The sequence below is a fragment of the Heptranchias perlo genome, chromosome 22 (genome assembly GCF_035084215.1).
Source record: "Heptranchias perlo isolate sHepPer1 chromosome 22, sHepPer1.hap1, whole genome shotgun sequence".
In the NCBI taxonomy this organism is placed as follows: domain Eukaryota; kingdom Metazoa; phylum Chordata; class Chondrichthyes; order Hexanchiformes; family Hexanchidae; genus Heptranchias; species Heptranchias perlo.
The window spans coordinates 28,928,607-28,945,172 of record NC_090346.1 but is presented as its reverse complement, the minus strand read 5'-3'; the positions used below and the strand labels follow the sequence as shown (position 1 = coordinate 28,945,172).

Below are 16,566 nucleotides of genomic sequence, written 5' to 3'. Positions count from 1 at the left end.
GGGGGAGGGGGGGGGCATTCCCAGCTGCAGACTCTTGACCCCCGTGATCAAAAGGCCATGGACATCCTAGGCAGACATGACCCCATTGCTACAGGTGATGTTGAAGCAGCTGGAAGATTGCCAGTGACAGGTGAGTACCTCAACACCTAGAATCTCACCCTAGCAGCCCCTAGCATAATCACACACACTTAAACTTTCACCCACTTTACTCCTTCATTCGCAGGGGATTATTCAACATTTATATTCAAGTGATGAATATTGACACAGTCCTGTTGGGGCATTGAGGGCTGCTCCTCAGTCATGTGCTAAGGTTGGTGGTGGTTTCAAGGAAGATCACTTTCTTGGCAACTGATACAGAAGGAGGTGAGGGTGCGGTATGTCGCTGTAGCCAATCAGGTCGAACACCTCCTGCGCAATCGATTTTGGATGGTCCTTGTAGCAGCCAAGGATGATCCCTCTGAATGTTCGTCCTCCCGAATTGCTGGGGCCTGGAGCTCCCTTTCATCGGGCAGCACTGGCTCCTCTTCATTGAAGCTGAATTGATGGCCTACCAGCAATGCAAAATTGTGCAGAACGCAGCATGCTTTGATGATCTTCATGACCCTTTGTTTACTGCAGGACTCCACTGACCTGTACAGGCACTGAAATCTGCTCTTCAACAGTTTATGGTCCTCCCCACCACAACTCTTGCAGTGCATGGCCTGGTTGTATGTGTTTTCTGCCTGCATTTTTTGGTTGCCTTAGTGGAGCCATGAGCCCTGGCTATAGGGAGTATGTCTGTCTCTGAAGAGACGTCCTAGGACATTGTTGTCCTCATGAAAGAGGTCAGGAAGTGCTGAGTGATTCAGAATAAAAGTATCGTGGCAGCTGTTTGCATGCTTGACATTCACATACAGGGTCTTCTGGCTGGCGTTACAGAAAATCTGAACATTTAGTGAATGGAACCTTTTCCTGTTCACAAATGTCAGAGGATCTTCTTTTGGCGCCTTCCGTACCAAGTGCGTGCCACCCTACACTCTGGGGAATCAGCAATGTGATAGAAACCCAGGTTCAATCCCTCGACTGCCTGGATTTGACTCCAAAGTGGATGAACTCTGGAGATCTACTGAAGAGCATGTCTGTGACCTGTTGAATGGCTGTCATTATCACTCCCTGGCTGATGTTGTGCAGATCCCCCATGGCAACTTGAAAAGGTCCGATACCAAAAAATTCAGGGCAGCGGACACTTTCATTGTGACAGACAGAGCTGTCCTGACAGTGGAGCGAGGCTGAAGATCTTTACAAAGAAGATCGAAGAGATGTGCAATCACAGCCTTAGACAATCGCACTCTTTGAACACAGAGCTCTTCTGAGAGGTCTTCAAAGACCTGTGCTGCCTATAGACAGACTGTTGAGGATAGTCCCAAGTGCGCTGGTGTCTTCAGCCATGCTACCTCATTCTCCTCATCTCCAAGTACTCCTGTTCCTCCTCTTCCTCTATAAGGATGGTATAGAGAGGTATGCCCATGGGGAATCTCAACCCTGCTCCAAAATCATCCCAAATATATGAGAAGCCAGAGAGGGGTTACGGGGGTTAAAAATGTCGGGGTGGAGTGAGACTGCAGTACCATGCGGGTGTCAAGTGCAAGTCTTAGTGAGCAAAACTGTGGATAAAAAATGTTGAAAAACATTTCAGAAGCCAAAAATCAGCAAAGAGAGTTTGTGTACTCTTGAAAGCTCTCAAACTCCTCACTTCTGCTTGTATCAGGTGACCAAGGGAGTAGCTGCACCTGTTTTATATGGGCCTAGCTTACCCAGACTGCAATCGTGACAAAAAAACAGGGAATTCCCAAGTGCAGCGCTACAACATGTGTGGCACTTTTTTGTGAATGAATCCTAAGGGGTTTGGGATGGGCGGATCATTAAAGCTGTGAAAAAGATCGAGGAGTTTCATGTTTAGTGAACTAACAGTGCGTAAGTGGCGTAATGTGCTCAACGCTATTTTCCTCCATCTTTTTCAGCACAACAGAGACGCTACAACAACGTAACTGCTGAAGATTGTAAGGAATTTCATCCCAATATGTCGATAATTGGTCTCATGAATGCTTGATAAAGTGTCAGTATTGTTTCCTTAGATATATGCTTTCTAGACTTACTTGTGCACCCCAATGTTTCATTTGTTTTGCCAACCACAGTCATACAACATGTCGACATTTCCAACAATTGAGCAACTATCACAGCTAAATCTCTTTCTGGCAACACTATTTCAGATGCTGCACCAATAAATGTTTAATTAAATTTGCTATTTTTAACACACCATCTTACATTTCTGCATATGAGATGTTATTTGCCATCCATGTACCTGGTCTTTATGTGATCCATACATGTCTGAAGAACATCCACCTCCTCAGAAACATTAACGGGGTAGAGTTTGAACTTGCTGCTCGGGCATAAAATTGGCGTTGCTGATCAGACGTCTTCAACGGAAGTGAAAACTGGGTTGTTTCTATAATAGGCAGCCGATCCACAGTGCTAATTTTACATCAAGGCAGTAAGTTGAAAATCTACCCCATTCTGTTTTATCACACAACATTTTGTCAACTGCAAACCTAGGTATTCTAATTAAAATCTGTTTCTTGAGGCTATTATTATTTATCCCATGAGATGTCTTGAAGAATTGGGCCTTGGTAGGGCAATATGGTCCTACAGCTGGACCATTGCTGAAGTCAGGAAGTACTAGACTCTGAATCCAGTACACCCATCTCATCAAACAATATTTATGGGCATCATCTAAAACTGAGTGTGGGATCAGGGCAATGGATCAAAATCTAGCTGCATGGGATGGCTACTGGAGGAGTAAAATGAAATAAATTAGAATGGGAAAGTTTAAAGTTAATCTTAGACTTTAAGATCTGCAATATACAAATTACCTGATACAGATACTACTAACATAATTTTTGTACACAGATTGCAGCGGTTCAAGAAGGCGGCTCACCACCACCTTCTCAAGGGCAATTAGGGATGGGCAATAAATGCTGGTCTTGTCAGCGACGTCCACATCCCATGAATGAATAAAAAAAAGTGAACCTTCCCTAGGATATTCCCTAGGATATTCCTTGACAGTAAGTAAATAAATATCCTTTAGTGTTTTTTCTATCATTTGTATTGTCAAAACTTAAATATTAAATATCATTGATTGGTCCAGTGGCTCAAACTCTTACTGCTGAGGTTTTGGACATTGCAGGATGTAAGTAGCAATATTCTCCAAAACCAATGTACAATCTGGTCATGCCTGTATGTTCTCTGCCCTCTATGAAATGAAGCAGCAAAACGGATATCTATTTGTTAATGTGGAGAGGCTACAGTATCCAAAAGAGCCCTGACTTTTTGAATTCAGCCTTTACAGTACCAGTCTGACAACAGGATATATCATCGGATCAGATTTTTTAACAGAATTTTTGATGTTGGCCAGTGCTTTTTGGGTTATAGAGCAGTAATCGAAAACAAACACGTCACCATTACTAACCTCAAGCATGTTTATTTCTGATAATTGGAAATTAACTGTTCCTGCAGGGTGGGAAAAGTTAAAATTGAACCCATTAGCCAAGTCTAATAAAATTGGTACTCCAGAGGCTCAAAGAAAACCTGCTTGTTAAATAGAAAATATTAACACACAGCATTACAAGCTTGCCTAGGAAACGACTCATCAATCAATGTACATTCCATCGATATGTATTGGTTGAGTGGTGCCATAGTACCCAGTGTGTCCTGCAACACAGCAGTGGACCCATTTGTTTCTTTGTCTTGCCTCTGTCACGTGGGGAAATGCTGAATACAGGTTCGGTGATTTGACAAGGGGAACCAGAGTCACAAAAGTTATCTACAAGCCACTCCTGAAAACTAACAATCTATATGAATATGCTAATAAACAATACAAAGATGTTTTTGCGTCAACTGTAATGTTTTGCTGATTTGATGACACCGAGAGGCTTGTGATGGAAAATATTCCCCATAAACAATAAAAAAATCCTCAAAACGTTCATATTATTAAGCTTCATAGTCTAAAATAGAAGCATTCCTTTACCAAACTATTTTTTTGCTAAAATATTATATTTGAAAGTTGTAGCAAATAAGTGGCATGCAAAAATGACCATTAAATAATAAAATATCAGCGTTAATCCAGCAGCATTTGAGGTGTAATTCTGTTGATTCAATTCCCCCTAAAGATCATTACTAGCGTATTATTCTTTGAATAGGTAAATGTCATTGTGAAAATGGACATTTCCTTCTCCATGAAATAGCACAATCTGGGAGAGAGTATGAAGAAACCATTTATTGTGCTTGTCAAGAGCTTCACATCAGAAAACAAAACTACAGTGTTAATGCTGTAAAACTGACAAAAATACTATCTAGCTATCCATTTAAATTTTAGTACTGTGGTATTCATACTGCTTGTAAGATAATTACATATTCATATCAGTGCATGATATTCATCATGTGAGATTGATTTGTTTACTTATCAATTACTTCAGCTAACCATCTATGAAAAATTATGTAAAAGCATACAGCAATTTACAAGTTCATTACTGCATGCAATTTACAACATATTTTTCAATAAAGGTTTTAATGTCAGAGGAAATTGGATTTTCTTGTAATTTATGTTTCTGTGGACAGCATTGATATGAAATAAAAATGATTTTATCTCATACATTGAATGTAAGTGAAATTAAATAGTGACCAGGACTTTTGTCCGTACAGTCAACGGTAGACAGCTTCAGTGAAAGTTCAGCTGCCCTAACTCCTTGGCACCTTTAAGGGTGACCTGCATTAAGGTAAATCATGAAGAATGCTGGTACAAGAACTGCTGCAAGAACAGTTTCAAAGCATTGCTTTGAAAAACAATCTGCATAAATATGCATTAATAGAAAACTGATCCTATACCTACGTGTAATAAAGAAAAACTGAATCACTCTGACAGAAAATAGAGAAAGAATGCAGATCTAAATATGGACACATGTAACAATCTCTACTTTGTCCTGACACAGACATTACTCATTTCCATCCTCATTAAAGCATATGCACTCATTCGTGGATCACAAAATATATGAGTAATGTAGCTCCCTCAACACTTTAAAAGAACATGGCATAACCTGATTGATGATTGCTGGGCAGAGTAGGAGAAGTGAACACATTTGAATTTTGGTGCTTAAAAGAGAACTGAATCTGAAGTCTTTTTGTTTCACTAAGCCCCAAATCCCCTCCCCAGAAAAAACAAACATGCAAATGAAAATACCTGTGGATTAATAGAGATTTGTGTACACTTAGCTGCACTTTTTATCATATTAAAATAAAATCAAAGCTATCATGAAGGAATCGTTTTGTATTGGTTAAAGCTGATGCCTTGGTTTGCAGGTTTCTATTTGGTTTTCCTGAATGGCTCTGGGTCATTAGAAGCAACGAAAAAAAATGAACACGATCCAGAAAGGTGTAATCTTAATCATCAGGGTTTAGAACGATACCAATTCCTACAAGTCAAATCTGAAGACATAAAAGCTTACCTAGTCTTACTTTGAACCATCATATTAAGCATCTACCCTTTGTCCAATCTACATAGTTATGGCCTAATTAGCCACTTATGTAAAACATCACAAATCTTCCAAGAAAAAAGCATTCAGTGTGACCATCCTTGGGAGCAAAAGCAGTCTTGATCTTACCAGTTTTCTTTAAGTTCAGTGTAAAACAAATTGCCATCATAAAATATTCATAACTTATACTAACTGCCTGCAAACCACACACCTCTTGGTCTCTACAATCCGAACTGCACTCTTTTGAGATTCAACAAAATTCACTATCTGACAGGACACACACAATTAACCTTATATAGTTCTGGAGAAACAATAGATATGAGAAGATTGTCAATTGTTTGTCCACTGTTGGATAACCCCAAAAGCAGAAAAATGTCCACCTATTAGTGTTTAGATACCAGTTAGTCAATATGCCAAGGGACATTAGCATTTCTAAGAAGGTCATGAAGGGATAAGGATTTGATGATCCGTGGCTAATTTTACAGCTGAAGAAAGTGATCCGAGATCATCAAATGGAAGATTTCTTCTGATTTTTATGTGTTAACAACATTGTAATCACAGTGAGAAGAATTCCTTTGCTTTTTTATTTCTAGCAAAGCCATAGAGGTGTTCTAAAAGAGCATGTTTTATGATTTTGCTAGAAATTATGATCAAAGGTGATCTTCACACTGGAAGACCTTTAAAAATTATGTACTACAAGATTTTTGTAATAAAGCAAACACTTACTCTGAATGGGCCAGAAAGTTCTATTACAATATCCACATGATTTAATCAATGGTATATTTATGATTTGAAATTGATTCAAGAGATGCTGCCACAGCTATTATAATGGCCCAGAATTTCCTGCAGACTTGTGCCATTCTAGGAACATAGGAACATAGGAATTGCTAGACGAAAATAAAAGATCCACTGAGTTCGCCTTCTAACATCAGGTAGTCACATGATGCAACAATAATGGAGTTGTTGACTAATCAAGGCAATTAATCTCTATCAATTAGCCTACAACAGACTCAGACTTGAGGCAAAGAAATCCCAGTGGTGGAGAGCTTTGGGAACCATAGGGCCAAAGTCACCTGTGCCTTCCAAGCATGCTACACTTACCACATCATGTCTCAAATTACTTGAATATTGTATCCCAAAATATTATTTCCTGAAAGAAAGGGTGTAAGAATAAACCAAAAAAGGGTGTGAGGATAAACCCGGTAACTACAAGCCAATCAGTTTAACCTCAGTGGTGGGGAAGATTTTAGAAATGATAATCTGGGACAAAATTAATATTCACTTGGACAAGTGTGGATTAATGAAGGAAAGCCAGCACGGATTTGTTAAAATCAAATCATGTTTAACTAACTTGATTGAGTTTTTTGATGAGGCAATGGAGATGGTTGATGAAGGCAATGCGGTAGATGTTGTGTATATGGACTTTCAAAAGGTGTTTGATAAAGTACCACATAATAGTTTTGTCAGCAAAATTGAAGCCCATGGAATAAAAGGGGCAGTCGCAGCATGGATACGAAATTGGCTAAGTGCAGGAAACAGAGACTAATGGTGAATGGTTGTTTATCAGACTAGAGGAAGGTATACAGTGGTGTTCCCCAGGGGTCGGTACTAGGACAACTGCTTTTTTTGATATATATTAATGACTTGGACTTGGGTGTACAGGGCACAATTTCAAAATATGCAGATGTCACAAAACTTGGAAGTATAGTAAACAGTGAGGAGGATAGTAATAGAATTCAAGAGGACATAGACAGGCTGGTGGAATGGGTGGACACATGGCAGATGAAATTTAATGCAGAGAAGTGTGAAGTGATACATTTTGGCAGGAAGAACGAGACGAGGCAATATAAACTAAAGGGCACAATTCTAAAAGGGGTGCAGGAATAGAGAGACCTGGGGTTTATGTGCACAAATCATTGAAGGTGGCAGGACAGGTTGAGAAAGCAGTTAAAAAAGCATATGGGATCCTGGGCTTTATGAATAGAGGCATAGAGTACAAAAGCAAGAAAGTTATGTTGAACCTTTATAAAACACTGGTTCGGCCACAACTGGAGTATTGTGTCCAATTCCGGGCACACACTTTAGGAAGGATATGAAGACATGAGAGAGGGTGCAGAAAAGATTTACTAGAATGGTTCCAGGGATGAGGGACTTCAGTTACATGGATAGACTGGAGAAGCTGGGGTTGTTCTCCATAGAGCAGAGAAGGTTGAGAGGAGATTTGATAGAAGTGTTCAAAATCACGAAGGGTTTAGATATAGTAAATAAAGAGAAACTGTTCCCATTGGCGGAAGGTTTAAGAACCAATGGACACAGATTTAAGGTGATTGGCAAAAGAACCAAAGGCGACATGAGGAAGATCTTTTTTACGCAGCGAGTAGTTATGATCTAGAATGAGCTGCCTGAAAGGGTGATGGAAGCAGATTCAATTGCGGCTTTCAAAAAGGAATTGGATATATACTTGAAGGGAAAAAATTTGCAGGGCTACGGGCAAAGAGCAGGGGATTGGGACTAACTGGATTGCTCTTACAAAGAGCTGGCATGGGCTCGATGAGCCGAGTGGTCTCCTCCTGTGCTGTAACCATTCTATGATTCTATGATCTATCTCTTATTGCTCTTTCAAATAGCTGGCACAGACACAAAGGGCTGAATGGCCTCCTTCTGTACTGGCATCCAATTTGCATTTGAATGAATCAGTACTATCTGCTTCCATTGTCTCCCTAGGGAGCCTGTTCCATAGATTTACCACTCACTCACTGAAATATTGTTTCCGCAGATTAGTTTTGAATTTACCCCCCTTCAAGCGCAGGCCATGTCCTTTGGTTCTACTGTTCCAGACAAGGTGAAACAGCTTGTCATGGTCTACATTATCTAGTCCATTTAGAATCCTAAAAACAGCAATCATATCACCTCTCAACCTTTTCTATTCCAGTGGGAACATGCCCAATTTACATAATCGCTCCTCATAATCCAATCCCTCCACCCCCTCAACCATTCTGGATTTCCTCTTCTGTATCATTTCAATAGCTGCAACATTCTTTGTGTACTATGGTGACCAGAACTGTACATGGTATTCTAAGTGCGGTCGCACCTATGATTTATAAAGTAGCAGAATTACCTCAGTATTTTGGCTCAATATTGACCTTAAAAACACTCCAACATCTGAACATTGCTGCAATAGTTTCAATTTATTGTCAATCAGGTCCCCCTTACATAGCAGGATTATGCCCAATTTTTAGCTGCCCCTATCGCCATTACCCACCCTTCCCACCCACCAAGCACCTCCAGTGAATGCCTTTACGGTGCCCTCCTGTACCTCAAATTACCTCAGTTCACACTGAGCAGAATTCTGACCCCTGATTACCGATACCCATTGATCTTTACATTCCCCCTTCAATGAGCAGTAATTTGCGCCAGCACCGCCCCTCCCCCCCACAGAGAAATTGTACCCCCTCCACAAAGAAAACTGACCTTGGGAATCTGTTCCTGTCCTCTCCATTAATCATCCAAACACCCTGCGCTCCTTCCTCCTCCCTGTCCTTTTTTCTTTCTTTCTCCCCTCCCCCTCTTCCCTCTTTCCCTCTCTTCTTGTCCCCTGTCCATCTCCCCAATACCCCATCTCCATTTTTTCACCCTACCCTCTCTCCCTTCCCTCTCCTATCCACCTCCTTCATCTTCCTTTTCTCCGCCTGCCTGACCCTTTCCTCTTCCTTTCTGCCCTGTCTCCTCCACTAACTCCTCTTCCCCATCTCATCTCCTCCCTTTGTCTCCTCTTTCCACCAACTGTCCTGTCCCCCTCCTCTCCTCTTACTCTCTCCCTTTTCTCCAGCACCTCATCTCTCTGTCCCTTCCTCTCTTCCCTCTCCTCCTCCCTGCCTCTCTCCTTCCCTCTCCACATTCCCCTTCTCTTGCCCACCCCATTCCTTTCCCTTCTACCCCATCTGGCCCAACTTATTCTTCCTCCCACCTCTGCTTGACATGAATTCAGCTACTGGTCTTGACTCCCCATGTTAACTGCCATAGGAGAGGTTGAACTTGTTAAAGATATTGAAGCTTTAGAGAGAGTACAATGCAGATTCACTAGATTGCTGTCTGATACGAGGAAATACAAATATGAAGACAGACAAAACAAAATCGGGGTTTTTTCATTAGAACCATGCAGATCACAGGGCAATATGATGGGAATGCTTACAAATATAAAAGGATGCAACAGGGTAGATAGAAGCAGACTGTTTCCCCGGTTGTAGAATTCACTTCCAGGGTTAGTGGATGAGGCAGAAACTAGGTCAACATTCAAGATTAGATTGGATAGGTGGTAGGAGAGAAAGGGGGTAAAGAGATTTGGGAACAGGGCATGTAGAATTATTTGTTTGCGTGGAGGGTCAACGCTGACATAGACTCGTTGGACCAAATGGCCTGTTTGCATTTTGTAGCTTCGATGTATTTCCTCTTCCTCATCATCCTCCTCCTCCTCATTATCATCATCTTGTTCCTTTTCATCTTCCATTGCCCCTCATCCCTTTATTATAAATTGGATAGCCAAGTGGTGAAGGATAGGATACTAGAGCCTGGTCTTCAGTTGCTTCCAAGCCTTTATTCACAGATATTCCCCCTTACACACACCCCACACCCTAGATAAGCTCTCATATAAAAATGATACGAGAGTCCCCAATTGGCAATAAACCACCTGAATACAATTAACACCAATTGATATAAATCACATGATACAATTAACATCTTTTGCTGCGATGGACCTGGAGGAAAGGGGGACATAAATTAAGAATGGATAAGCATAACACTTTGAGATGAAGGAGGCAATGAAGGGTGAGGAAGTTTCTAGCTGTCTGTTGCTTCACAGGAATGCCATGGCGTTTGTCTGTATAAATTGTCTATATGAATGCAAGTTGTTGTTATTGTCATCATTATTATTATCATCATCTTGGTCTGCCGTGGATAAAGAGGAGCGCCTCCCCACGAGATCTATTGCTTGCTCCTCATAGGGTGTCAGCTCTCTAATATCTGGAATGTCCTCATCTGCCTTTCAAGGGCATTGTGTGAAAATTTCTCATCTAACAACATTATTTTAATTACGGTAAGGTTAACATGTGAAGGATGTCTCCTAGGTGAAATCAGACAGCTGTTGTAATTAACCTGCTGGTAGCACCTTGTTACAGTGGAGGAAGGGTTTGAAGATTCTGCATGCATGTAATTCCTCCTGGGGGAGTTGGCAATACATAGTGTAAAAAACAAAGTTAGTAAACCCCCTAACCACAGGTTGGTGTGAAGGACTTGCGCAGCTATTGAACAGTATGCTGGTATCCATGGTGACTGATAAAGAAAATACAGTGTGGTCAGTGTGTTACCTTGCCTTGCCTAGCAAGGTCGTTGAACTTTTCTCAGAACTGGTCTGTAGTTTGTGGGGGAGAGGAAGCACTCACTGCTACCTTTTGGCACATGAGATGCTTTTCTGAGTTTTCCTCCTGAAGGATCAAAGCTGTCTTTTTCTCCTTTGTTACTTTTCATCCAGGAGTGCCTGGAGGTCAGCCTCATTAAAATTTCTCTTTTCTTCTGCCACTTTCCAATCCTCCTTTCTTTAGGTGCCTCTTCCTGTTTGTTCAGTTAAAAATATTCTTCAAAAGTGCCAGGAAATATCACATGAGCCATCTATTACAGCTGCCTGACGCTCAACTCAGTTTTGCAAAAATACTTGCTGCACCCCCAGCCTGCTGCTGAAATCTTAAACTACTCTAGGCTTTTTAAAGGCTGCGCTTTAAAGGCTCCCCAGCACTCAGACATTATATGGGAGCTGTGCGCAGCCTATTCCAATGGGTATGCAAATGAGGTGACACCAGGATTTATGGCAGGGTCAACGCCAGAAAACCAGGTTCAGCAGTGCAACATCGGACAATTGGTAGCATGGAAGTTTAGTGCCAGAGGGTTTTTGGTTGGTGTTTGTTTGCAACCCTAAGCTTATTTCTTGAACAAATTACAACTTTCTATCCTGCTGGCCTTGGTGAACTGAAATAAAGTAAAATTAAGGGATGGCCTTATTTGAAGTGTCAATCACGTACCAAGCCTGACAATGCTGATAGGGAGTGTCAGTCTTGGCTCAGTAATAGCACTCTTACCTCTGAGTTAAAGGGTTGTGGATTCAAGCCCTATTCAAGACTTTTGAGCACATAATCCTGGGTGTAGCACTAACGGAGTGCTTCAATATTGCAGGTGCTATCCTTTGGATAAGACATTAAACTAAGGCCCCATCTGCTCTCTCAGATGGATATAGAAGATCCCATGGCACTATTTGATGAAAAGCAGGAGAGTTGGCCCGGCTAACCAACACCACTAAAACAGATTTCTGGCATTTATCTCATTGCTGTTTGTGGAACCTTGCTGCCCACAAATTGGCTGCCACATTTCCCAACATTACAACAGTGCATCCAAAGTACTTCATTGGCTGTGAAGCATGTTGGGGCATCCTGAGGATGTTAGAGGTGCTATATAAGGGTTTTTCTCTTGAATTTAAGGGGCCAAAAATTCATGGCCCTTCTGCCGCATTTCCACTTTAACTCTTGCAGTGTTCACAAGGCCTTGTTAGGGGTGCAGCCTCCGCCTGCCCCAAACAAGACCAGTGGCACAGGAGGAGGTAGGGTGCTCCCAGGCTGAGAGTTCTCATGCTCCTGGCTTGTTGGCATACCGACCGAACAAATGGCTTGCTGCATTTTTCCCCCTCACTGGGCAGGCAGGCACCCAAAATGCAGGTGCTTGCTTGATTTATTTAAATCATGTGACCGCCCCTGATTCCGTGAGCTTTGGCAGGGTCAGTGCTGAAGGTCATGGGCAGGTGTTTCGGGGACTTACACCTGGATGTTGGGCCCATGGTTTTTTGGGTCCTTAATGTCAGACACTTGTAAACATTAAATAATCAGCTACATTTACTATATAGCAAATGTAAGAAATATATCAGTATTGTGCAATCTGTGCTAAGTTTAACTTGATTGAATGTTATAACTTTCAGACAGTAAAAGCTTATGAATACATGTAAGGTGGCTGAAAAAGGACAATTTTTCATTAGCCTATAATTAATTTTAGGCTGTAAAGGTATTCCATTACACATGTAAAAATCTCTAAGTCTCCCCAGAATTGATTAATTTTTCTCTCATGATTTGACAATTAAGTATCCCTGAAGGGTCGGTTGCATATGGTCAGAAAATTAAAAAATATTGTGCAACAAATCTGGTGAAATGATTAAAGCTTAATTGTTCAACCAATAATCAAATTTGACATATAACTCCTCCACTAAAAAAAAACTGCATTCCACGAGATCCCTAGTTTGTAATTTGTCTGTGTCAGCACTTGGTAATCAAATCCTTTTTTGATCAGTTAACAGAATATATTGCACAATTGAAAATTGTCGATTTTGAGTTCGAAACCCAAGTCTTTTTTCCTGAACATATGTTATTTCTCCAGGTGCTGGAACACTATGACATTGCAAAATAGGAGTATAACAATGATTGAAATGGAAATTTATAATAATTATTCAACCTAGAAAATTTAAATAAATTAAAGATGTAAATCCAATTAATGTGACAGCTTTACTGTTAAGGCAAGAAAAGTCAGAAAAATCATGCAGATACACTAAGTATACCAGAGACAAATAGATTTGGTAGATGCAGATGAGTCCTCATCTACAGATAATACAACAAGGCACAGCAGGGTTGAAATTCTGCTCTTGGCGCACTGGTGATGCTAGTGGATTTGTCCTGGTGCATTATGTGCTGTTAATGAACTGAGAGGACTTCCCTGGGTTTTCTGCTGTATCCTCCTTTACATAGTGCTATCGTACTCCCAGTATTATTCGCTTCCTGTGCTAGGAATGCAGAGGCTGGGTCAAAGCAGGATTTCCTGGGAAGGATCATAAATGTGTAGGTATAGCTCCTCAATGCGGCACCTGCGAATTGCTGTTATCATAAGGTCAGAAATGGGGATGTTCGCTGATGACTGCACAGTGTTCAGTTCCATTCGCAACCCCTCAGATAATGAAGCAGTCCGTGCCCGCATGCAGCAAGACCTGGACAACATCCAGGCTTGGGCTGATAAGTGACAAGTAACATTCACGCCAGACAAGTGCCAGGCAATGACCATCTCCAACAAGAGAGAGTCTAACCACCTCCCCTTGACATTCAACGGCATTACCATCGCCATATCCCCCACCATCAACATCCTGGGGGTTACCATTGACCAGAAACTTAACTGGACCAGCCACATGGCTACAAGAGCAGGTCAGAGGCTGGGTATTCTGTGGCGAGTGACTCACCTCCTGACTCCCCAAAGCCTTTCCACCATCTACAAGGCACAAGTCAGGAGTGTGATGGAATACTCTCCACTTGCCTGGATGAGTGCAGTTCCAATAACACTCAAGAAGCTCGATATCATCCAGGACAAAGCAGCTCGCTGGATTGGCACCTCATCCACCACCCTAAACATTCACTCCCTTCACCACCAGCGCACTGTGGCTGCAGTGTGTACCATGCACAGGATGCACTGCAGCAACTCGCCAAGGCTTTTTCGACAGCACCTCCCAGACCCGCGACCTCTACCACCTAGAAGGACAAGGGCAGCAGGCACTTGGGAACAACACCACCTGCATATTCTCCTCCAAGTCACAGACCATCCTGACTTGGAAATATATCACCGTTCCTTCATCATCAAAATCCTGGAATTCCCTGCCTAACAGCACTGTGGGAGAACCTTCACCACACGGACTGCAGTGGTTCAAGAAGGCGGCTCACCACCACCTTCTCAAGGGCAATTAGGGATGGGCAATAAATGCTGGCCTTGCCAGCGATGCCCACATCCCATGAACGAATAAAAAAGAAACAGCTTTCTCTTGTCTATATTGCACTGAAAGGAACTAGGAATCTGCCAATTCACAGTGCGAAGGGAGGACAGCTCCCTTTTCTGAATCCTGCCATGATTGGTTGTGAGGGCTGCCCTACTCAGAAAGCTGCAGCCAGGGCTGCTCGGGAAGAGGTGATTGAGGAAGTCAATACAGTGTCTGCAGTTAAGAGGTTACCCTCACAAATGAAGAAGAAATTCAACATCCTGCCAAAGTTTGCCAAGATCAGTGAATCCCGCATTTATCTCTTAACAATGTTCTGCAATGACATGCCAGCAACACACACACACACACAGAATTTGCCTTCAACCACATGGTGTGCTTTCTTATCTTTACAGACCCCTTTGGTTCATTGTTTGGATTAGATCTTTATTTTGTTATCTTATTTTGTTTTGAATTTAGGTTTTGCTCCCCTACCATTGAAGTAGGCAACAGCACCCTGTAGATAACATGGGCATTCCTTTGGGAGATAGCCAAGCAGAGACAGGTGCATCATCTGCATGCTCGTCCCCAATAGGGACTACGGAGGGTTGGGCCATTATGTCTTACGACAGTTGTACAGGGCTTTGGTGAGACCTCACCTGGAGTACTGCGTACAGTTTTGGTCTCCTTATCTAAGGAAGGATATACTTGCCTTAGAGGCAGTGCAACGAAGGTTCACTAGATTCATTCCTAGGATGAGAGGATTGCCCTATGAGGAGAGATTGAGTAGAATGGGCCTATACTCTCTGGAGTTTAGAAGGATGAGAGGTGATCTCATTGAAACATATAAAATTCTGAGGGGGCTTGACAGGGTAGATGCTGAGAGATTACTTCCCCTGTCTGGAGAGTCTAGAACTAGGGGGCATAATCTCAGGAGAATGGGTCAGCCACTTAAGACTCTCTAATGTGAGCACAAGGTAAGACATATTCATGCATGATAAACCTTCCACCCTCACTGGCAATATTTCACTGATGGTGGGTAAGGCCATTAAAGACTCTATCAAAAGGGGGCATTTACAAACTGGAGGGACACAACAGGTCTCAAGCCCTTGACATGCCTGAAAAACTGACCCTGCACATAAGAACATAAGAAATAGGAGCAGGAGTAGGCCATACAGCACCATGAGCCTGCTCCGCCATTCAATAAGATCATGGCTGAACTTCGACCTCAACTCCACTTTTCCGTTCAATCCCCATATCTCTTGATTCCCCCAGGGTCCAAAAATCTATCGATCTCAGCCTTGAATATACTCAATGACTCAGCATCCACTGCCCTCTAGAGTAGAGAATTCCAAAGATTCACAACACTCTGAGTGAAAAAATTCCTCCTTATCTCAGTCTTAAGTGGCTGACCCATTCGCCTGAGATTATGCCCCCTAGTTCTAGACTCTCCAGCCAGGGGAAGCAATCTCTCAGCATCTACCCTGTCAAGCCCCCTCAGAATTTTATATGTTTCAATGAGATCACCTCTCATCCTTCTAAACTCCAGAGAGTATAGGCCCATTCTACTCAATCTCTCCTCATAGGGCAATCCTCTCATCCTAGGAATGAATCTAGTGAACCTTCATTGCACTGCCTCTAAGGCAAGTATATCCTTCCTTAGATAAGGAGACCAAAACTGTACACAGTACTCCAGGTGAGGTCTCACCAAAGCCCTGTACAACTGTCGTAAGACATAATGGCCCAACCCTCCATAGTCCCTATTGGGGACAAGCATGCAGATGATGCACCTGTCTCTGCTTGGCTATCTCCCAAAGGAATGCCCATGTTATCTACAGGGTGCTGTTGCCGACTTCAATGGTAGGGGAGCAAAACCTAAATTCAAAACAAAATAAGATAACAAAATAAAGATCTAATCCAAACAATGAACCAAAACAAGTGCGATGCAAAGAAAGCAAAAATAAAACAAAAATAAGCTCCCATACATCACAGCAAAAAGCCAGCTTTAAGAGTACTTTAAGGAAGCTGTACACCTGCAGGAGTGTGTTTTGCTCCAGCTTTTGAAGGTGCATAGTGTTGGCCGGCACCAAGAACACAATAGATCAGAATTCCTGGGGTGGCATGAGAACCGCCTCTTGTGCTCCCAGCATACGCCTTTTGGAAAACCCAGGGCTAGTGCCAAGA

General features: G+C 42.2%; 1 pseudogene; it reads right to left on the bottom strand.

Moving 5' to 3' along the window:
* Positions 1–392: 392 nt before the first annotated feature.
* LOC137340534 (putative nuclease HARBI1) overlaps positions 393–16,566 on the bottom strand; it is a 34,059-nt pseudogene continuing 17,885 nt past the window's right edge.